The following is a 24,037-nucleotide window of genomic DNA, read 5'->3' on the forward strand; positions in this document are numbered from 1 at the left end:
GATGGCCACGTATAGGGAATAGGGGGGAAGTCAAAGACGTGAGTGTGTTTTGGGTAGCGATCAGGTGACTGACTTTCAACTAAGCCCCTATAGTGGGATGTGACATAAATTCTGTGGGTAAATACTTATAGCACCACATGGCACTTCTTAGCGGAATTCGGGAGTGAACTTAGAAAGTTTGTTTCGATTCCAGTCCAATACGCGCCCCAGGAGTGTGGTCGGACCAAGTAATATGGCCGATGGAGGAAGAGCTCACCAAGTGCAGTTGGTCATGTGGAATCAAGAAGAAGTCTATCCTCAAGTATGATTTGTGAGGGGAAGAGCAAAAAGAGTAGTCCCTTTCCCCAGAGTGTTGCAGACGCCAGACATCAACTAATTGGTCATTCAGTAAACACTTAGTAATCCGCTTTCTAGAGGAAATGAGGAGCGAGGAGAAAGAGGCAGAAGTGTCAACCGATGGCGAAAGGGGACATTAAAGTCCCCACCTAATATCAACTGGCCCTCCCGAAAGTCACATAATCTGTGCAGGGTAGTTCTGAGGAACGTGTCTTGGTGATCATTGGGAGCGTACACAGTGGCAAATGTAAAAAGGCGCTCTCCAATGTGGCCCCTAAGAAAAAGATATCGGCCCCCAGGGTCCACCAAAGAATCCTGGAGAACCCAGGGGAGCCTGCTAGAGATCAGAATGGAGACTCCCTTGGTCTTAGAGGAGGGGTTAGTAGAGTGGTAGACCTTAGGGAAGGATCTCGACCATAGAAAGGGGAGGCTAGTATTTTTAAAATGTGTTTCTTGTATAAAGGCCACATCAGTACAGGAAGTCTTCAGTTCTCACAGGAGGATCCACCGTTTTTCAGGGGAGTTCAGTCCCTTAACGTTTAGAGAGGTGACCTTGACTGAGTCTGCCATCGCTCCTCTGGGAGGGGGAGGGGGACGTCAGAGAAAAGCAAAGAAAGTTGAACCAAGGTAGGTTTTGGGTAGGTAATGCATGGCGGGAACTAAGGGGGAGAAAGGAAGGGCAAATGGAAGGAAAGATAAAGGGAAAAAAAGGCTGGGCACTTCAACCCCAGGGGGAGAGGGAAATTAAGGGTTGTCCGCACTCAACAGTACAGGAAGGGTATACTAAAACAGCACAATTATGCTATAGCGCTTACCAGATGTACACTGGGTTTAAAGCGCTGTCCTACTTGGGTTGGTGGGTAGACAGGTCAAGAGGGAGCCCCCGAATCCTAGTCCCCCCAGTCCCGGCAGTGGTAAATGTCACGTCTGATACCAGTATGCAAATAAAAGACAATCAGTAACATCATAGAACCAAAAAACAATAGTATAACCAAAACAGAGGTAGAGCATATAACTGTCAGCACTGAGGGGTCTCCTCGGCTCGCCCTAAACATAGGCATGCATGAGGGAGCCCGTAGCAACAGAAAAGGCATCACAGAATGGGATCCACGACCCCCGTCCCATACCCCTAAAGTACATGCAGTCACCGAACAAATGCATTTCTCCCTTTGGCAGATTGTCCGCTCCTTACCCCCTCTCCCCCGCCCACGCCCCGGGGGGAAAAGGGGCAGGGAAGGGGGGGAGGGGGGAGTGGAAGGGGGGAAAGGGGGAGTGAAAGGGGGGAAAGGGGGAGGTAAAGGAGGGAAGGGTGGGAAGGGGGGGAAAGGGAGGGGGGAAACAGGGGAGAGGGGACAAACATGCGGATATGTCAAGTCCTTTAGCGCACTCCCACCAGCAAACACCCGGACCCCATAAATTTCAACTCCTCCCCTCCATGGTCACCACATCAAGATGAAAGAGGAGCAGCCCTGGTCGGTGCATGGAAAATCCGTCAGGCAAATGGCTGGGGCCACCATCCCTCCATCCAACGGGAGACTTCATCCGAGCAGCAGTCCTGGGGCCCGCCAATTAGTGTCTCTCCTGCATCGCCATCGGGGGCTGTGTAGAGCATCCAGTAAGGGGTAAATCCTCCAGGGGGGTCCAGAGTCACACTGGAGGGAAGCAGTGTCTTGTACCAATAGGCTCAATAAATAAGTCATCAGGGTCCCCGAAAGCTGCAGAAGGCAATGTCGGCAAAGAGTAGGTGGGAGCCAGAGGGGGGGGCGAGGGGCGCAACCAGGGGGAGGGGACACATATGCGGGAATGTCTAGCCCTTCCAGTACAGTGCACTAGGTATCACTCAGACCCCCCAAAGTGCAACTCCCCCATCTAAGGTCAAGACTCCAGAAGGGAAGATGAGCCGCCCTGGTCTGTACATGAAAGAACCTGCTGCCAAGGGGTTGGGGCCATCATCCCTTCCTCCAATGGGAGATGCCACCGGCATGACAGCCCTGTGTCCTGTCAAGTGGTGCCCCTCTGACAATGTCGTTGTGGTATATGTGGAGCATCCAGGGAGAGGCAGGGACCACCCAAACAGTGAGGGGTAAAGCCTCCAAGGGGGACCGGTGTCAGACAGGAGGATAGCGGTGTCTTGTACAAGTTGGTTAATTAGACAAGTCATCCAGTGTGTTCCTGTGAGCAGCGGAAGTAAAGGTCGGTAAGGATTATGAATGGGTGGGGGCCAGGGAGTGCATAAAACTGCCACCAGATGACCGGGGCAGAGAGGGCAAGGGGATGAAAGTCAGATCTGGTAAGTGGGGGCGGGGGTGAGGAGTGTCCCTCATATTACTCACGTTGGCCATACCTTGAAGCTGAGCGCTCTGCATACCCAGGACGTTCTTCTGTATAATCTAGCCTATCTGTATACATTAGCCTGTCTTTTGTACACATTAGTTGGTCCTACACTAGTCTGTCTGTATACACTAGTGTATACAGATAGGCTAGATTATACAGAAGAAGGTCCTGGGTATGCAGAGATGGAGGATATGGTATACAGAGAGAGAGGCTAGAGTATGCATACTTGCTAGTGTATACAGACGGACTAGTGTATACAGAAGACCGGCTAGTTTATATAGGGAGGCTAATGTGTGCAAAAGACAGGCTAGTGTATACAAATAGGCTAGATTATAGAGAAGAACATCTTGGGTATGCAGAGAGAGAGGCTGGGTTACACAGAGAGGCTGGTGTATGCAGACTTGCTAGTGTATACAGACGGACGAGTGTATACAGAGAGGCTTGGGTATACAGAGAGCTAATGTATAAAGAGCAGCTAGTGTATACAAAAGACATCCAAGGGTATACAGAGAAACTCGTGTATGCAGAAGACGGGCTAGTTTATACAGAGAGGCTAAAGTGTACAAAACACAGGCTAGTGTATATAGATAGGCTAGATTATACAGAAGAACGTCCTGGGTATGCAGAGATGGAGGCTAGGGTATACAGAGAGAGAGACTGTGTTACACAGAGAGGCTAGAGTATGCAGACTTGCTAGTGTATACAGACGGACTAGTATATACAGAAGACCAGCTAGTTTATACAGAGAGGCTAATGTGTACAAAAGACAGGCTAGTTTATACAGATAGGCTAGATTATACAGAAGAACGTCCTGGGTATGCAGAGATGGAGGCTAGGGTATACAGAGAGAGAGAGAGAGATAGGCTGGGTTACACAGAGAGGCAGGAGTATGCAGACTTGCTAGTGTTTACAGATGGACTAGTGTATACAGTAGACCGGCTAGTTTATACAGAGAGGCTAATGTGTACAAAAGACAGGCTAGTGTATACAGATAGGCTAGATTATACAGAAGAAGGTCCTGGTTATGCAAGAGATGGAGGCTAGGGTATGCAGAGAGAGAGGCTTGGTTACACAGACTTGCTAGTGTATACAGACGGACTAGTGTATACAGAGGACCGGCTAGTTTATACTGAGAGGCTAATGTGTACAAAAGACAGGCTAGTGTATACAGATAGGCTAGATTATACAGAAGAACGTCCTGGGTATGCAGAGATGTGGAGGCTAGGGTATACAGAGAGAGAGGCTAGAGTATGCATACTTGCTAGTGTATACAGGCGGACTAGTGTTTATAGTTTATACAGATTGACAAATGTGTACAAAAGACAGGATAGTGTATACAGATCGGCTAGATTATACAGATAGGCTAGATTATACAGAAGAACGTCCTGGGTATGCAGAGATGGAGGCTGGGTTACACAGTGAGGCTAGTGTATGCAGGCTTGCTAGTGTATACAGACGGACTAGTGTATACAGTAGACCAGCTAGTTTATACAGGGAGGCTAATGTCTACAGAAGACTGGCTAGTGTATACACATAGGCTAGATTATAGAGAAGAACGTCCTGGGTATGCAGAGATGGAGGCTAAGGTATACAGAGAGAGAAGTTGGGTTACAAAGAGAGGCTAGTGTATGCAGACTTGCTAGTGTATACCGGTGGACTAGTGTATACAGAGAAGCTTGGGTATACAGAGAGCTAATGTATAAAGAGATGCTAGTGTATACAAAAGACAACCAAGAGTAGACAGTGAAGCTCGTGTATACAGAAGACCGGCTACAGAGAAGCTAATTTGTACCAAAGACAGGCTAGTGTATGCAGAGAGGCTGGGACACCGAAACTATTGTAAAAATAAGGCAGGCTAGTGTATATAGATTACGGGCACGTGTATACAGAAGACAGTCTATATTGAGTGGCTGGTGTACACAGAGAGATTAATGTATACAGAAAAGCTAGCGTGTAAAGAAGACAGGACTTTATTTTTTGCTAATGCAACTACTTCTGAAACATGTAAAGTGCTTTTTTCATATTTTGGTGCTGTTAAAAAGTGATGTGTTGTCAGTGGTGATATCAATGTGACAGTTAATGTGGAGAACTACAACTATACAAAATAGAGCAAAAGAGTGCTAAGTGATAGAGACGATATTGCTTTTGAAAGATTTGTATTATTATACATAACATTGTTAGCAGACAAATAGGACAATTTACATGGCTTAATAATGCAGAGCGTAATTTATCAGGAGAGAGATCCAAAACGTTAGTTGCAGTAGCTTCATAAAACTGAGAAATCGTTGCATTACTCTAAATTTAAAAGTTGTTCCGGTAGCACTAAAAAGACGATATTAGATGAGTGATCTACACATTTCGTTTACTATTGCAGAGAGATACCGGCTAAATGTTAATATGTTAATATGTGCTGCGTGTAAGGTAGAAATTAGATGGTTTAGTGTGAGCTGGTTTACCAGGATTTAGAGATAGTAATCTGTTCATACTAATAATAAATATAGCAAAATAACTCTAAAATTAATATTGAGACAGTATATACAGGTCGGGTTTAAATGGAAATACACGAAATAACAGCAACGACGTGTGTAGGTTTTTATCAATCAGGTTCATTACGTGTCTTCAATCATGTAGTGAATATACCCCAAATATAGCACAAGGATGAGAAAGCATAATAACTAACAGAGGATGACATGGCAAAAAGACAAACTGCATTAGAAATGTGAATATGAATTAGAGATGAAATGCCAATCCCCACGGCTACGTACAGCAAAGTGTGAGCTAAGCAGCTAAATATTGTGCAATAGCAGAGATTAGGTATTGCAGTCGAAAGTTATCTATAGCAGAGAGATACCAGCTAAATGTGAGACGAGCAATTAAACTGTTCACGGTAGCATTGCATTACTCTTAATATGTGCAGCGTGCAAAAAAGCAATAAGATGGTTTTGTATTACCCTAAAATTAGCAGTATACGTAATAAAGGTCAGTAGGTAACCTGGATTTAGACATAGCAAACTCTACAATCTAATTTAGCAAAATTAGAACGGATAATATTGAGACAGTATATAAAAGTCGAGTTTAAGTGGAAATACACAAAATATCTAGCTTACCTTTACATTGTTCAATAGAGCGTTGCAAAGTAATACCAAAGAAGAATGTTGGAATATCAATTAGATGAGATGATTGCTGTAATCATGAAATATCAGCAACGACGTGACGAGGTTTCTATCGTTTTTCAGGATTCTTACGTGTCTTTAAGGAAGAGTAAGTATAATAACTGGCAAAGTATGACAATTGCAAAGAGGCAAATTGCATTAGAGATGTGAGGTAGACATGAAATGTCATTCCCCATTGGTTATTTACATGTAACCATTAATACAGTTAACGCGGCTACATACAGCAAAGTGTGAGCTAAGCAGCTAAATATTACTTAATATTGCAGAAATTTAGAAAATTGCAGTTTAAAAGAGATCGGAAGCGTTAGTTGCAGTAGATCCAAAATGACTGAGAAATAATTTCAGTACTATAAATGTAAAAGTTATCCCGGCAGCACTGAGTGGACTGATATTAGATGAGTGATCGTTGTGGTACAAATTCAGTTTCCTATAGCAGAGAGATACCAGCTAAATGTGAGAAGAGCAATTAAACTGTTCACATCGGTAGCATTGTATTACTCTTAATATGTGCAGCGTGTAAAGAAGCAAAAAGATGGTTTTGTATTATCCTAAAATTAGCAGTATACGTAATAAAGGTGAGTAGGTAACTTGGATTTAGACATAGCAAACTACAGGTCGAGTTTAAGTGGAAATACACAAAATATATAGCTTACCTTTACATTGTTCAATAGAGCGTTGCAAAGTAATACCATGGCAGAATGTCGGAATAGCAATTAGATGGGATGATTGCTGTAATCATGAAATATCAGCAACGACTAGGTTTCTATCGGATGAGAAAGTATAATAACTGGCAAAGTATGACATGGCAAGGAGACAAATTGCATTAGAGATGTGAGATGGACATGAAATGTCAATCCCTATTGGTTACTTACATGTAAACGCGGCTACATACAGCAAAGTGTGAGCTAAGCAGCTAAAGGGTATTTTAAGAGTAAATTGACGTAGCTTGAAAATTCCAACGTGTAAATCGTTCCATTAATTTTGTTACGCACGAAGACGGCTTACAATGATTGTTTTCCGTTTCCACTGGTTATTGGCATAATGTATCAGTAACCATGAACATTAATAGTGATAGACAGCTCACATTAGGATGTATGCATGATGTGAATGTAAAATAGTTGCATTATGTGTTATTAATGTAATCAAACTGTATTGCTATGCTTTGCTACTGCAACCACTTCTCAATCAAGTAAACCGTCCCACTGCTTTTCTCACATTTTGCTGCTGTTAAAAAACGTGTTGCAAGTGTTATGTGTTACAAATGGTTAACAGTTAATGTGGAGAGGAAGTAATACACAAAATAGATTTAGAAAGAGAATCCTATTGCATAGAGGTAGCGAGAGATGGTTGCATTACTCTTAAGGCAGAATGTCGGAATAGCAATGAGATTCGATGGTTGCAACATAAAACGAAATTGAGCACGGCTAAAATACAGAACAACAGTACATAATTTAAGAGTACAGTAGAATATAGTATAAATTATTTAAGATTAAATAGACTTAGAATGAAAAAAATCTAAGTTTAAATCGTTGAGTAAATCGTTGAGTAAATCGTAAATTTATCAGCTAAGTTAACGCTGAGATTATGATTAATTTCACAGTTCCATTACGCGGTCCTTTTCCACTGGTATAGTCATAATTTAATATCAGTAATTGCTATCAGTAAATATTAAAATTGTAAGACGGTTCACGGTTATGTGGAATTGATATGGATTTAAAAGCGGTACATTAATTTTCTGAAGCATATGGCAGAAAGACGGCTTACACTGCTTTTCTCACATTTTGCTGCGGTAAAAAGAAATGTTTTGTCACTGTGTTTTAACTGTGACAGTTAAGGTGGAGAAAAAGAAGTAATACAGAAAATAGAGTCAAACAGTGGAAGCGTTTATTTGTCATGACAGCTGATACTGGTTGAGCAATAAAACTGTTTTATTAAGATGTAAGACTAGTTTTATTCTCTACATATAGGCTTTTCAGAGAGTTGTATAATATAGGCGACCAATAGGACATTTAAATGGCTTAATATTGTAGGGAGGAAGTATCGCTGTTCAAAGGTAAGAGATTGAAAGCTTAGCTTGTATATTGCCGAGAAATAGTTGCGTTAGTCGAAATTTAAAGGATATGCCGGTACCAATGAGAAAGCTTATATTAGACTAGTTGATCTTTGCATTACACAATCCTATTATTATTATTAAGATCATAGTGCAGAGAGATACTCAGTTAATGTCAGAGATACTCGGTTAATGTCAGAAAAGCAATAAAACTGTTTACATCGTTAGCGAGCGATAGTTACATTACTCTTAGTATGTGCAGCATGTCTGGTAGCAAATGGATGGTTTTGTGAACATTTTGCATTAACGTACAAGTAGCGGTAGAACTCATCGAAGTGAATAGATTTAACCGGATTTTGAGATAGTACTCTCTATTTCTAATAAGAAATAAAGAAAAATAAGTCAGGATGGTGTGTCAGGACTGTCACATACTCAATGTGACAGTTGATGTGGAGAATTACAAATATGCAAAATAGAGCAAAAGAGTACATGGTTTATTTTGATGTATGATAGTTTTATTGCATGCTTGATGTGGATGATTAAAATCGTGTAGTTATCTATAAGAATGAAAAGGCATAACATGGCAATGAGACATACTCCATTAGAGATGTGAGCTAGATGAAATGATGAAATGTCTCTGTATAGCCCAGATTGTCTTCTGTTATCACTTAGCCTACCCTCTAAATTCACTAGCCTCTCTATATACACCAGCATGTTTACACTAGCCGGTCTTCTGCATACAATAGCCTGTCTTCGATATACACTAGCCTATGTTCTGAATACACTAGCCCGTCTTCTGTCTTCTATATGCCCTAGCCTGTCTTCTGTATACATTAGTCTCTCTGTATAAACTAGCATCTCTGTATACCCCAAACTGTCTTCTGTAAAAACATGTCTCTCTTCATAGCCTGTCTAGCCTTTCTTCTGTACACACTAGCTTCTCTGTATACACTAACCAGGCTTCTATATACAATAGCTTCACTCTATGCACTAGCCTCTCTGTATAATCTAGCCTCTCTATATACCCTAGATAGTGTTCTGCATTCACTAGCCTCTCCTCCAGCCTTTATTCTGTATTCACTAGCCTTTCTTCTGTATGCTGTAGTCTTCTATATATACTAGCTTCTCTGTACACCCCTGCATCTCTGTAATACACAAAACCCTTTGTATACCACAGCCTGTCTTCTGTATACTCTAGACTGTAAAAACTAGCTAGAATACACCAGCCTGTCTTCTGTACCCACTAGACTCTCTGTATACACTACCCAGTCTTCTGTATACACTGTCAGCTTGGATATATACCCAAGCCTGTTTTCTGTATACACTAGTCTCTCTATATGCATTGTCCTATCTGTATACACTCGACTCTCTCTATACACTAACCTCTCTATATACACTAACATCTAGCTTCTCTTTAAACTAGCCTCTCTGTGTACCCCAGCCTCATTGTTTACTCTAGCATACTCAAGCCTATCTGCATACACGAGTCTGTATTCTGTATTCACTAGCCTTTCTTCTGTATGCTGTGGTCTTCCATATATACCAGCTTCTCTGTACACCCTAGCACTGTAACAGTGCTAGGTTCCTGTATTACAGAAACAGAACACCAGCAATAAGGTGTATACTGTGCAGGAGGCACACAACACCCACTCTAACTTCCGCATGCGCAGTACACAGCAACACAGATTCCGAAAATTGCCGAGCATGAACGGCGCCTGCGCACTGAGTCCAGGTTCTATCCCCACTATCCAAGTGGACATAGAGTCAGAATATAAAAGAGCCGAGCGCAGCGAGGCCGAGCCCGAAGCGTGGCGAGCCAAGCTCGCCTGCGAGGGGCCCTCTAATATTCAAAACCCTATGTCCGCTTGGATGGTGGGGCTACCACCTCAACTCACCGCGCAGGCGCCGTTCAGCTTCGGAGATTTTCCGAAGCTTCGTCTGCTCCGTATTGCGCATGCGCAGTACATCGCGGACACTATATCATGGCCGGACAGTATATGGCAGAACACCTGCACCAGTCAACCACCGGTGTCATGTGCATCGCTGTCTAATATAGAGCAGGGTCCGGGAAGCCAATACCTCCCCGCAATTTCGGTCGCAATAGCATTGCCCTACCAATACGCATATGTTTTCCGCGCCAGAGGAACTTGATAAAGATTGAGCGAACCGCATGAAAGAAAGTCTGGGGTATTTTGATAGGTAAGGCTTGTAGTAGGTACAGAAGTCGTGGCATTGCGTTCATCTTCAACACATTACAGCGTCTGAACCATGACAGAGCTAGTGGGTCCCATCTTTTAAGGTCCGATGTAAGCCCATAGGCTTCTTTTTATGTTGTTGGCTTTGACCTGTTTTTTTTCCTTGTTTCTCAAGGCGACCATCTTGGCGTTTGTCAACAGGGTTGGGCGTGTCTTGAAGAGAACGCTTATGGCCACATCAACCTGAAAGCACCCAATCTCGTCTGATTTCAGAGGCTAAGCAGCGTCAGGCCTAGTTAGTACCTGGATGGGAGACTGCCTGGGAAGACCAGGTGCCATAGAAGGATCTGGTCTGGTTAGTGTCTTGATTGGGAGATCGCCTGGGAATACTGGATGCCGTAGGCTTCTTTTTATGTTGTTGGCTTTGACCTGTTTTTTTTAGCTTGTTTCCCAAGGTGACCATCTTGGCTCTTGTCAAGAGGCTTCAGAGTGCCCAAAGAGAGTGCCTACAGCCAAATCACCCTGAAAGAGCCTAAAAGCCTAAAAAGGGGCGCTGCTCACCTCCCGAATGTAGTCTCAAGTACCAGTAAAATACCTCCAGGGCCTCCATGTAACACTAAATGCCTCTTCAGTGTTGTGAAGGGTGGCGGTCAAATCTTCCATCCGGAGAATATGATTGACTTTGGAATACCACAGCTCCTTGGATGGGGGCTGAGGCTGCCTCCACAGTGTGGGAATGCCGGCCCGGGTGGCGTTCAGGAGTTGCATCGTGAGGGTTTTTTTGTATTTTCGAACAGGCTGTCCGGTCAAGTGTAGAAGGCACGCTGCTGGGTTGTCTGCGATATCTACATTTCTGAGAGTTTTTATCGTCCCGGTCACCTCCACCCAAAAGTTCCTCAAGGCCGGGCATGCCCAGAAAATGTTTCCCCTTTTTTCCCTGTATCTGAATTGCACCTCCAACAAACATCCGGAATTGATCTATTCATTTTATTCAGAAGGTATGGGACTCTATACCAGCGTGAGACTATCTTGTATCCTGATTCTTGATATTGGTTTGCGATGGAAGCTTTATGTACTATTGTCAGGATCTTCCCTATCTGTTGTGGGGTAAATATGATGCCTAAGTCCCTCTCCCATTTGTGGATAAATGGTGGGGGTCGACTCCTCCTCCTGACTACTCAATAGGTTGTACAGGAGGGAGAGGGTGTGTCGCACAGGTTCCCTTTTGTGACAGATGGATTCATAGGGCGTCAGGACTCTAGGAGTGTAGGGGGCCCTTTGTATGGCCAGAAGAAAGTGACGAAGTTGATAAGCACTAAACAAGTCAAGCGGAGGGTCAGAAAGCTCGGTGACAGTTTGTGTGGTCGGGAGCCCTCCGGAGGGCCACACCTCTCCCAGACGCTGTTTCCCCACCACTGTCAACTGTTGCAGTTTCTTGTTGGTAAATCCCGGTGGGAAGTCTGAATTACCTATAACTGGAGTCATTGGTGACGGCAGGGGAGCAATGTGTGTGCAGCGGAACAACCTCCGCACAACAGCCAACGTAGCTCCCACTACGGGGTGACCTCTGAGGTCTTTTGGTAGGGTGGACAGGAGCCACGGGGAGGGGAATGGATCCATCCTCAATCTCCATCTCCACCCACTGCTTGTGTGGGCCATTACAATGCCAATCAACGACTCTCGCTAGCAGAGTCACTCTGTAGTATTGTCTGAGATCTGGGAGACCCAGACCCCCCTTGTCCTTTGGTCTGACAAGCAATTGTAAACGGGCTCTGGGCGGTTTACGCGCCCAAATAAAGTCCCGGAGCAGCACCTGCAGTTGTCTGAAAAAAATTGGGGGTAACCGGATCGGTAATGTCTGGAACATGTATAAGATCCGCGGGAGGGCCGTCATTTTGAATGCATTACAGCGCCCGAACCAGGTCAGTGTTAAAGCATGCCAGTTTCCCAAATCAGATTTCAGTCTATTCAGGAGAGGGACAAAATTAAGCGGGTACAATTGCGCTAAATCCGCTGCGATGTCAACGCCCAGGTAACGTATAGATTTTTCAGCCCAGTAGAATGGAAAAGCGGAGCGGAGCCTCTTGGCCTCACCATCCGGGACCGATATATTCAATACAGCTGACTTGGCGCAATTGATTTTATAGTTTGATAGGCTGCCGTATCGCTGGAGAGACGCAAGTATATTGGGAAGCAAAATGTGTGGATTGGAGACGGAAAAAATTATAACATCAGCGTACGCCGCAATTTTGTGGTGTGCCGAGGGTTTGGATATGCCAGTAATATTTGGGTAATTCCGAACGTGACACATAAGTGGTTCCAGTGTCAGAATAAAAATTAGGGGAGACAGATGGCACCCCTGCCTCGTCCCATTAGTGATGGGGAAAGAGTCCGAGCACCACTCGTTCACCCGTACCGCTGCCGACGGTGTGGAGTAAAGTGACATCATCATGTTGGGGCCAAGACCTATATGTTCCAGGGTGGCCTGCATAAAGTGCCAGGCCACCCTGTCAAAGGCCTTCTCCGCGTCCGTTGACAACATAAGCAAGGGCCTTCCCTGTACATGCGCCGCATGGATTAAATTGAGGACTCGGGGCGTATTGTCTCTAGCTTCCAACTTATTTTTATTTTTTTTGCTTGTTTCCCAAGGTGACCATCTTGGCGTTTGTCAAGAGGGTTGAAAGTGCCTGAAGAGATTGCCTACGGGCACATCACCCTGAAAGCACCCGATCTCGTTTGATGTTGGAGGCTAAGAAGAGTCGGGCCTTGTTAGTACCTGGATGGGAGACCGCCTGGGAATATCAGGTGTCGTAGACTTCTTTTTATGTTGTTGGCGTTGACCTGTTTTTTTTCGCTTGTTTCCCAAAGTGACCATCTTAGTGTTTGTCAAGAGGGTTGAGAGTGCCTGAAGAGATTGCCTATGGCCACATCACTCTGAAAGCACCCAATCTCGTCTGATCTTGGAGGCTAAGAAGAGTCGGGCCTGGTTAGTACCTGGATGGGAGACCACCTGGGAATACCAGTTATTGTAGGCTTCTTTTTATGTTGTTGGCGTTGATTCGTAGTTTTGTTTTTTTGCTTGTTTCCCAAGGTGACCATCTTGGCATTTGTCAAGAGGGTTGAGAGTGCCCAAAGAGATCGCTTACAGCAGCATCACCCTGAAAGAGCCCTATCTCTTCTCTTCTCTGAGGCTAAGAAGGATTGGGCCTAGTTAGTACCTGGAGGGGAGATGGCGTTGGAATACCAGGTGCCGTATTCTTCTTTTTATGTTGTTGACATTGACCTGTTTTTTTTCGCTTGTATCTCAAGGTGACTATCTTGGCATTTGTCAAGAGGGTTGAGAATGCCCAAAGAGATTGCCTATGGGCACATAACCCTGAAAGCGCCCGATCTCCTCTGATCTCAGAAGCTAAACAGGGTTGGGCCTTGCTAGTACCTGGATTGGAGACCACCTGGGAATACTAGGTGCTGTAGGCTTATTTTTATGTTGTTGGCCTTGACCTGTTTTTTTTTTTTCACTTGTTTCCCAAGGTGACCATTTTGGCGTTTGTCATGAGGGTTGAGAGTGCCCGATGAGATCACCTACGGCCCCATCACCCTGAAAGCGCCCAATCTCGTCTGATCTCGGATGCTAAACAGTGTCGGGCCTGGTTAGTACCTGGATGGGAGACCGCCTGGGAATACCAGGTGCCATAGGCTTCTTTTTTTTTTTTTTTTTTTATTTAGTAGTATGCGACATACAATGCAAAGGCAACTTCACAGAATGTGTGATACAAATAGTTACAAACAAACGATCATATTGCATGGATATCAGAGCCAATGGTAAGAAGTCCGAGGAGAATAGCACGTGTACAGCTTTGCGGTCATATCAAGATGAGATTAAAGCTCCATCTCATTGGGATCCTCTACCACTTAAAATATTATTGATACTAGCCCTGCTACCCTCGAAGAGTTTAGATATCCATAGATAGGGGAAGAGTATTGTGTAGTAGTCAAATGGGGTCGGAACATACCATTTTCTTTTCCCTTTTTTGAGTTAAGAAGGGAAATAGTAGAACTGAAAGGAGGGAGAAGGGGAAAGAGAAGATTGGGGAAGGAAATTGCAGAAAAGGAAAAGAAGGGGTAAGGGGGTGTCGTGGGTAGAGTGGATAGGGTGGGGTCCCCTCCCAGGGAGCAAGAGACGCCCTCGGCTCACCAGCTCATCAGCTGTCAAACGTTTGGAACAGCGATCTCCAACGATCACCATGAGCTTACTATGTCTCATGGAGGTATTCTTCCGAAAAGCGAAACTGGGTCCAGTAGAACCATCTGTTCCCATGCTCCTCCATTTTATCCCTCATTGTGGCAGTCAGGTCTTCCATTCGTTCAATATCATTTACCCTTGCGAACCACTGGGTCACCATTGGAGCAGATTGCTCTTTCCACTGACTTGGGATGCAGGCCCTAGCTGCATTGAGGAGATGTTTAAGTAAGGACTTATGATAACGCTTAGATTGAGAAGAACTGCTGCGGGATCATTGGCTAAGGAAATGTCTGTGAACTTGTGGATGAGTCTCAGGACAGGCTGCCAGAATGTTTGTAATTTAGGGCATTCCCAGAAAGGGTGGAGAATGGTGCCAGCCTGTTGCCCACAGCGACAGCAGCGGTCAGATTGACCGGGGAATATTTTGTACAACACCACCGGTGTACGATACCAGCGTGTGATCAGCTTATATGAGATCTCCTGATATTTACTGCAGAGTGACGACTTATGGGCGAAAAAGAGTATTCTGTCCTTCTGTGGTTTGGAGAATGTAGTTTGTAAGTCTCTTTTCCATTTAGCTAGGAAGGGTGGATCCGTGGAGGATTGTGCGCCTGTCAGGATTTGGTAGGACCTAGAGAGGGAACCACGAATTGGGCCATCATCCAGGCAAAGTTCCTCAAAGGGGTGGAATTGTCTAGAGAAGAACGACTGGTTAGGTAGTGATCCGAGGAAATGGATTAGCTGTCTAGCTCTCCAGCTATCCAATGCAACAGGTACTTGCTCTAGCAGTATGGTCCCCATGGGAATCAAGCCCGTGGGTCCAAGAAATAGGGCTGCTCTCAGAAGCCCTTTCGGGGTTTGCCTGGTAAAGGCCTGGTCAGACAGGCCCGGAGGGAATCTAGGATGTCCAATAATTGGGGTCATAGGAGAAGGGAAGTTAGTCAGGTGGGAAAGGTGAAAAAAACTATCCATCTCGGCGAGCGAGGGGCCAATTAACGGGTGAGTAGTCACACAGGGCTCCAATGGCCTCCCCGCCCAAGGCAGACAAGCCAGTGGAACCCACGCCATCTCCTGCTCTAGCTTGACCCATAGCTTCAGTTCCCCATGCCGGTGTCTTATCACATATGGTCCCCCATCGGATAGTGTCCGCTATGTACTGCGCATGCTCAGTACACAGCAACACAGATTCCTAAAATTGCCGAGCATGAACGGCGCCTGCGCACTGAGTCCAGGTTCTATCCCCACTATCCAAGTGGACATAGAGTAAGAATATTAAAGAGCCGAGTGCAGCGAGGCCAAGCCCGAAGCGTGGCGAGCGAAGCTCGCCTGCGAGGGGCCCTCTAATATTCACAACCCTATGTCCGCTTGGATGGTGGGGCTACCACCTCCACTCACCGCGCAGGCGCCGTTCAGCTTCAGAGATTTTCCGAAGCTTCGTCTGCTCCGTACTGCGCATGCGCAGTACGGCGCGGACACTATATCATGGCCGGACAGTATATGGCAGAACACCGGCACCAGTCAACCACCGGTGTCATGTGCGTCGCTGTGTAATATAGAGCAGGGTCCGGGAAGCCAATACCTCCCCGCAATTTCGGTCACAATAGCATTGCCCTACCAATACGCATATGTTTTCTGCGCCAGAGGAACTTGATAAAGATTGAGCGAACCGCATGAAAGAAAGTCTGGGGTATTTTGATAGGTAAGGCTTGTAGTAGATACAGAAGTCGTGGCATCGCGTTCATCTTCAACACATTACAGCGTCCGAACCATGACAGAGCTAGTGGGTCCCATCTTTTAAGGTCCGCTGTAAGCCCATAGGCTTCTTTTTATGTTGTTGGCTTTGACCTGTTTTTTTTGCTTGTTTCTCAAGGCGACCATCTTGGCGTTTGTCAAGAGGGTTGGGCGTGTCTTGGAGAGAACGCTTACGGCCACATCAACCTGAAAGCACCCGATCTCGTCTGATTTCAGAGGCTAAGCAGCGTCAGGCCTGGTTAGTACCTGGATGAGAGACTGCCTGGGAAGACCAGGTGCCATAGAAGGATCTGGTCTGGTTAGTGTCTTGATTGGGAGATCGCCTGGGAATACTGGATGCCGTAGGCTTCTTTATATGTTGTTGGCTTTGACCTGTTTTTTTTAGCTTGTTTCCCAAGGTGACCATCTTGGCCTTTGTCAAGAGGCTTCAGAGTGCCCAAAGAGCGTGCCTACGGCCAAATCACCCTGAAAGAGCCCAATCTCATCTGATCTCGGAGGCTAAGCAGCGATGGGCCTAGTTAGTACCTGGATGGGAGACAGCTTGGGAATACCAGGGGTTGAGAGTGCCTAAAGAGATCGCTTACAGCCTCATCACCCTGAAAGCACCCTATCTCTTCTGATCTCAGAGGCTAAGAAGGGTTGGGCCTAGTTAGTACTTGAATGGGAGATGGCCTTGGAATACCAGGTGCCGTATTCTTCTTTTTATGTTGTTGGCGTTGACCTGTTTTTTTTTGCTTGTTTCCCAGGGTGACTATCTTGGCATTTTTCAAGAGGGATGAGAGTGCCCAAAGAGATTGCCTATGGGCACATCACCCTGAAAGCGCCCAATCTCTGCTGATCTCAGAGGCTAGAAAGGGTCGCGCCTTGTTAATACCTGGATGGGAGACTGCCTGGAAATACTAGGTGCGGTAGGCTTCTTTTTATGTTGTTGGCGTTGACTTGTTTTTTTTGTTTATTTCCCAAGGTGACCATCTTGGCGTTTGTCAAGAGGGTTGAGCGTGCCTGAAAAAATCTACTATGGCTGCATCACCCTGAAAGAGCCAAATCTCATTTGATCTCAGAGGCTAAGCAGGGTTGGGACCTGGTTAGTACCTGGATGGGAGACCGACTGGGATTTCTCGATGCCATAGGCTTTTTTTTTAAGTTGTTGGCATTGACTTATTTTTATTTTTTTTTGTTTTATTGTTTTATTAAGTATAAGTAGAACAACATAAATATAGCAGTCAACCATACAGCATGACCCAGGGTCACAATTACATGGTAACAAAAAATAGGCAGCCAAATAACTCTGGGTTCTCAAGGGGAGTCCTGGAGTTTCATGCAGAAAAGAGAGAAACCCCACCTCCGACATGCAGCTCCGTTCGGACAAATGTAATCATGGAGAACAACTGGGACCACAGCGAGCCAGCTTATCATGACCTATGTGAACCAGAGTAAAATATGAGCCGGTCGTGTCCAGAACCCTGGGGTTCTTCTGGGTCCCAAAGGCTAGTAAGGAGACAAGGCATAGTGAAAAGGGAGGACGGGGGAAGAAGAGAGTGCAAAGACGGAGAGAGAGGAGGGGGGGGGGGGATGGCAGCGGGGAAAAAAAGAAAAATAAAGACAAAAAGGGAGGGGGGGGGGGGGAATGCCACCCAGGGCAGACTTGGCCTACGTAGGTAAACGTTAGATGTTCAGTCGTTTTCTGGGACAGGGGCGCTGCTCACCTCCCGAATGTAGTCTCAAGTACCAGTAAAATACCTCCAGGGCCTCCATGTAACACTAAATGCCTCTTCAGTGTTGTGAAGGGTGGCGGTCAATTCTTCCATCCGGAGAATAAGATTGACTTTGGAATACCACAGCACCTTGGATGGGGGCTGAGGCTGCCTCCACAGTGTGGAAATGCAGGCCCGGGCGGCGTTCAGGAGTTGCATCGTGAGGGTTTTCTTGTATTTTCGAACAGGCTGTTCGGTCAAGTGTAGAAGGCACGCTGCTGGGTTGTCTGCGATATCTACATTTCTGAGAGTTTTTATCGTCCCGGTCACCTCCACCCAAAAGTTCCTCAAGGCCGGGTATGCCCAGAAAATGTGTCCCATGGTCCCCGTATCTGAATTGCACCTCCAACAAACATCCGGAATCGATCTATTAATTTTATTCAGAAGATATGGGACTCTATACCAGCGTGAGACTATCTTGTATCCCGATTCTTGATATTGGTTTGCGATGGAAGCTTTATGTACTAATGTCAGGATCTTCCCTATCTGTTGTGGGGTAAATGTGATGCCAAAGTCCCTCTCCCATTTGTGGATAAATGGTGGGGTCGACTCCTCCTCCTGACTACTTAATAGGTTGTAGAGGAGGGAAAGGGTGTGTCGCACAGGTTCCTTTTTGTGACAGATGGATTCATAGGGCGTCAGGTCTCTAGGAGTGTAGGGGGCCCTTTGTATGGCCAGAAGAAAGTGACAAAGTTGATAAGCATTAAACAAGTCAAGCGGAGGGTCAGAAAGCTCGGCGACAGTTTGCGTGGTCGGGAGCCCTCCCGAGGGCCACACATCTCCCAGACGCTGTTTCCCCACCACTGTCAACTGTCGCAGTTTCTTGTTGGTAAATCCCGGTGGGAAGTCTGGATTACCTATAACCGGAGTCATTGGTGACGGCAGGGGAGCAATGTGTGTGTGCAGCGGAACAACCTCTGCACAACAGCCAACGTAGCTCCCACTACGGGGTGATCTCTGAGGTCTTTTGGTAGGGTGGACAGGAGCCACGGGGAGGTCAATAGGGGAATGGATCCATCCTCAATCTCCATCTCCACCCACTGCTTGTGTGGGCCATTACAATGCCAATCAACGACTCTCGCTAGCAGAGTCGCTCTGTTGTATTGTCTCAGATCTGGGAGACCCAGACCCCCCTTGTCCTTTGGTCTGGCAAGCAATTGCAAACGGGCTCTGGGCGGTTTGCGCAACCAAATAAAGTCCCGGAGCAGCACCTGCAGTTGTCTGAAAAAAATTGGGGGTAACCGGATCGGTAATGTCTGGAACAAGTATAAGATCCGCGGGAGGGCCGTCATTTTGAATGCATTACAGCGCCCGAACCAGGTCAGTGTTAAAGCATGCCAGTTTCCCAAATCAGATTTCAGTCTATTCAGGAGAGGGACAAAATTAAGCTGGTACAATTGCGGCAAATCCGCTGCGATGTCAACGCCCAGGTAACGTATAGATTTTTCAGCTCAGTAGAATGGAAAAGCGGAGTGTAGCCTCTTGGCCTCACCATCCGGGACCCATATATTCAATACAGCCGACGGTGCAATTGATTTTATAGTTTGATAGGCTGCCGTATCGCCGGAGAGCCGTGAGTATATTGGGAAGCGAAATGTGTGGATTGGAGAGGAAAAAAATTAGATCGTCAGCGTACGCCGCAATTTTGTGGTGTGCCGAGGGTTTGGATATGCCAGTAATATTCGGGTCATTCCGAACGTGACACATAAGTGGTTCCAGTGTCAGAATAAAAAATAGGGGAGACAGAGGGCACCCCTGCCTCGTCCCAATAGTGATGGGGAAAGTGTCCGAGCACTCTGTAAGCACCCAATCTCGTCTGATCTTGGAGGCTAAGAAGAGTCAGGCCTGGTTAGTACCTGGATGGGAGACCACCTGGGAATACCAGTTATTGTAGGCTTCTTTTTATGTTGTTGGCGTTGATTCTTTTTTTTTTTTTTTTCGCTTGTTTCCCAAGGTGACCATCTTGGCATTTGTCAAGAGGGTTGAGAGTGCCCAAAGAGTTAGCTTACAACAGCATCACCCTGAAAGAGCCCTATCTCTTCTCATCTCTGAGGATAAAAAAGGGTTGGGCCTAGTTAGTCCCTGGATGGGAGATGGCTATGGAATACCAGGTGCCGTAGTCTTCTTTTTATGTTGTTGACATTGACCTGTTTTTTTTTCGCTTGTTTCCCAAGGTGACTATCTTGGCATTTGTCAAGAGGGTTGAGAGTGCCCAAAGAGATTGCCTATGGGTACATAAGCCTGAAAGCGCCCGATCTCCTCTGATCTCAGAGGCTAAACAGGGTCGGGCCTTGCTAGTACCTGGATTGGAGACCACCTGGGAATACTAGGTGCTGAAGGCTTCTTTTTATGTTGTTGGCGTTGACTTGTTTTTTTTTTTTGTTTGTTTACCAAGGTGACCATCTTGGTGTTTGTCAAGAGGGTTGAGAGTGCCTGAAGAGCTCGCCTATGGCCACATAACCCTGAAAGCACCAGATCTTGTCTGATCTCAGAGACTAAACAGGGTCGGGCCTTGTTAATACCTGGATGGGAGACCACCTGGGAATACTAGGTGCTGTAGACTTCTTCTCATGTTGTTGGCGTTGACTTGGTATTTTTGTTTGTTTCCCAAGGTGACCGTATTGGCGTTAGTCAAGGTTGAGAGTGCCTGAAGAAATCTCCTACGGCCACACCACCCTGAAAGAGCCCAATCTCATCTGATCTCAGAGGCTAAGCAGGGTTGGGACCAGTTTAGTACCTGGATGGGAGACCGCCTGGGATTTCCAGATGCCGTAGGCTTCTTTTTATGTTGTTGCCGTTGACCTATTTTTTTCCGCTTGTTTCCAAGGTGACCATCTTGGTGTTTGTCAAGAGAGTTGAGAGTGCCTGAAGATATTGGCTACGGCCACATCACCCTGAATCTGTTCCATCTCATCTGATCTTGGAGGCTAAGCAGGGTCGGGCCTGGTTAATGCCTGGATGGGAGACCGCCTGGGAATACCAGGTGTCGTACGCTTCTTTTTTTTGGTCAAATATAATTTTTTCTCCAAATAGGGGAAGACGGTCCCCCGAGTACATAATGCAACAAAGAAATACAGAGCAAAAAGCAGCTGAACAATACTTGATACAGGTATATTCGCAACTGTGAGTCTGCCTTCTGTACCAAGATCCAGGGTCACACAAACCCCAGGTCCCTCCGGCATAATCCATCCAGAGGGGGGTGTGGGGCCGTCATTCCCAATTTTCCACTCTTTCCAAAAGAGAGAGGGGGTGGAGGGGGTGAGAGTTAGGGGAGGAAGGCAGAAAAGAGAAGGGTTGAAAGATCAGAAAAGGAGAAGAGGGGACGAGACACGATGGCAGCCACTGTCCAAGGGGCCAGTCAAGGAAAGCTCAGAGCACTAAGGCGATAGCAGGCGACATCCTTCCAGCGAGAATATAAAGGTATTCCAGATGTCCCAGGTTTGTTTAAAAAATTCTTGTTTACCTTGTGATGTGAGGATCAAGTCCTCCATTTTTTTTAATGTCCTCTATTTTCCTAAGCCAGTGAGTAATGAAAGGGGGGGAACATTTTTTCCAATAGAGAGGGATGCAGGATTTCGCCGCATTTATCACATGCTGTAAAATAGATTTTTTTGTACTTCTTAATGGGAATCTGTGAATGGTGCAAGAGAAAGAATGCAGCCTCTTCCTGGATGGAGAAGTCTGTGAATTTTTGTGTTATGCATCGGATCTCTGTCCAGAAGTCCACCAAGCTGGGGCAGGACCAAAAAATGTGCAGCAACGTGCCCTCTTCTTCTCCACACCTCCAGCATATGTTCGAGGAAGAGGGGAAACAATTCTGCAGCTTTGATGGTGTCAAATACCACCTGGTGAGAAGTTTAAAATTCGTCTCCTGTATCTTCGTGCACAGCGACATTTTGAGAGCCAAAGTGATAATGCGTTGTCTCTGTGCTGGGGAAAATGAGCAATTAAGGTCCTTTTCCCAGTTGGACAGACAGGTTAAGTGTGGGTAATCTGTTTGAGAGAGAATGTGGGCCAAAGGGCCTTCGCTCCTGCATAGAGTCTCAAACTCCGTCTGAGGGCGGGCGAACGTTTGAGGATTGGGGATGGAATGGAGAAAATGATGTTGTTGCGCCGTTCTCCAAAAAGGCAGTTGTAAAAGCCTTGTCGGATCTGTTATTGTTGAGAAAGAAGGCCATTTTCCATCAATGACGAATTTAGACGCATTGTCTAGGTTGGAATTTCTAAGTGGGTCCCCAGTTCAAAGGTTGGATGGCCACGTATAGGGAATAGGGGGGAAGTCAAAGACGTGAGTGTGTTTTGGGTAGCGATCAGGTGACTGACTTTCAACTGAGCCCCTATAGTGGGATGTGACACAAATTATGTGGGTAAATACTTATAGCACCACATGGCGCTTCTTTTTTTTTTTTTAACAGCACAAGTTTATTGAACAACTTAGTTATAACAAGATATTACAGTAGGTACAAACATTAGCCTCTTCATAGGTGACGGACAGTAATACATCTTACATTAAGGAAAATTCCTGACAATGATAGTATAGACTCCAATATAGCTCACTCCACACACGTATGCAGATTTTCCACCCACCTATCCCATATTTTGTGGTATTTGGCTGGACACCCACGATTTCTATACACCAGTTTAATCAAGGGTAGCTTACTATTAATGCCCATTACCCATTCCCGCATAGTAGGCATGGTTGGACGCATCTAGTATTTAGCCTCAAGCTTTCGTGCGGTAAACAGCGTAGAGTGCAAAAATGTAGCCAAGTATTGATCAACAGAGGTATCAGGAAATATACTAAGTAGGCAACTCTTAGGGTCAAGTTGAAGGGGTGAACCCATGTGGTCATGTAGAAACCTGACAATCTGCCCCCAATACTCCTGGACCAATGGGCATTGCCAGAGAAGATGGTAGAAAGTACCAGTCGTACAAGAGCAACGGGGACACTTCGGGTTATAGTCAGGATGATACTTAGCTATCCGGATAGGGGTGAGATAGGACCTGTGTATCACATAGTACTGCGTTAGTCGGTCAGGTAGGCTAAGCGAAGCCTGTTGAACTTTCTCAAGGGCTTCCTCCCCATCAAAGGGACCTATGTCCTCTTCCCATCTCAACCTGGCCCGTTCAGTGGTTTGCGCCACCAAGCGGGCCCGGAGTAGGCCGTATAGAGTCGAGATCAATTTAGCCGGTTCGTCTCCCATAATTACATCTGTCAAAGCCAGCGACTGTACATTCGGGAAGTCCTGAGCAAATTGCGCACGAAGCGCGTGTCGCAATTGCAAGTAGCGAAAGTGCATATGAGGGGGTATGTTAAATTCCACTTGTAGGGAGGGAAAATCCCTTACGCCCATAGGAGTCACCACCTGATACAGAAAAAGTATCCCTCTAGAAGCCCACAAGTCTACATCTGGTAAGCCAGACAACTCACGCAGCAGGGGGTTGCGCCATAGCGGTGTATGTGAGTGGTAATAGTCAGCTCCCAGTAATCTAAGGGCTAGTTTCCAAATACTCCGGTGGTGTGGCAGGATCCGGGACCGGGCATCCCTAACCCCACCACCCCGAAAAATCATCTGAAGGGGAGTATCAACAAGAGATTCAGCCCTCCCGCCCACCAAGGCCTGATATCTGTGACTATCCGCTCTATGGAGGTGATAAAAATGGGAAATCTGGGCTGCTATGTAGTATGTGTGGAAATCAGGGAGAGCCAGTCCCCATAGAGGTCGGGTTTTTAAGTGTGTTCCATGCCAATTTATGTCTAGATGGGCCCCAGATAAAAGTGTTTAAGACACCGTCTAATGTTTTAAAGAACGCCACGGGGACCATGACAGGGGAATGCCAAAGTACATAAAGGAGTTTCGGCAGGAGGATCATTTTAGTAATATTGATCCGTCCCATAACCCCAATGGGGAGACGGGACCATGCCTTAGTCTTCTCCCGCACATACAGAAGCAGTGGTTCAAGATTAAGATGAATATACTCCCCAGGTTCCCTCGTAACCTGCACTCCCAAATACTGAATGGAGGATACCCTGGAGAGTGGGAGAGAAGCTGCATCCCGGTCCGGGGAGAACAAGTCAATGAGTAGAACCTGCGACTTGGTCCAATTAATACGCAGACCGGAATGACCACCAAACTCCTCTATGACCCCCAGGGCAGCCTCCAACGACCGACCCGAGTCCTCTAAATACAGTAAAGTAT

At 46.0% G+C, this 24,037-nt stretch overlaps 6 pseudogenes; all 6 read left to right on the top strand.

Annotated features, from left to right (window-relative positions):
- Positions 1–12,786: 12,786 nt before the first annotated feature.
- LOC143931951 (5S ribosomal RNA) lies at positions 12,787–12,905 on the top strand (annotated as a pseudogene).
- Positions 12,906–13,004: 99 nt separating this feature from the next.
- Positions 13,005–13,123, top strand: LOC143931687 (5S ribosomal RNA; annotated as a pseudogene).
- A 323-nt stretch (positions 13,124–13,446) lies between these two features.
- On the top strand, positions 13,447–13,565 carry LOC143931257 (5S ribosomal RNA; annotated as a pseudogene).
- Positions 13,566–13,668: 103 nt separating this feature from the next.
- LOC143932268 (5S ribosomal RNA) lies at positions 13,669–13,787 on the top strand (annotated as a pseudogene).
- A 6,494-nt stretch (positions 13,788–20,281) lies between these two features.
- On the top strand, positions 20,282–20,400 carry LOC143931912 (5S ribosomal RNA; annotated as a pseudogene).
- A 95-nt stretch (positions 20,401–20,495) lies between these two features.
- Positions 20,496–20,615, top strand: LOC143931512 (5S ribosomal RNA; annotated as a pseudogene).
- Positions 20,616–24,037: the final 3,422 nt, after the last annotated feature.

This window comes from Lithobates pipiens, unplaced genomic scaffold (assembly GCF_037356315.1).
Source record: "Lithobates pipiens isolate NorthernLeopardFrog02 unplaced genomic scaffold, aLitPip1_a1.2 Scaffold_25, whole genome shotgun sequence".
Classification (NCBI taxonomy): Eukaryota; Metazoa; Chordata; class Amphibia; order Anura; family Ranidae; genus Lithobates; species Lithobates pipiens.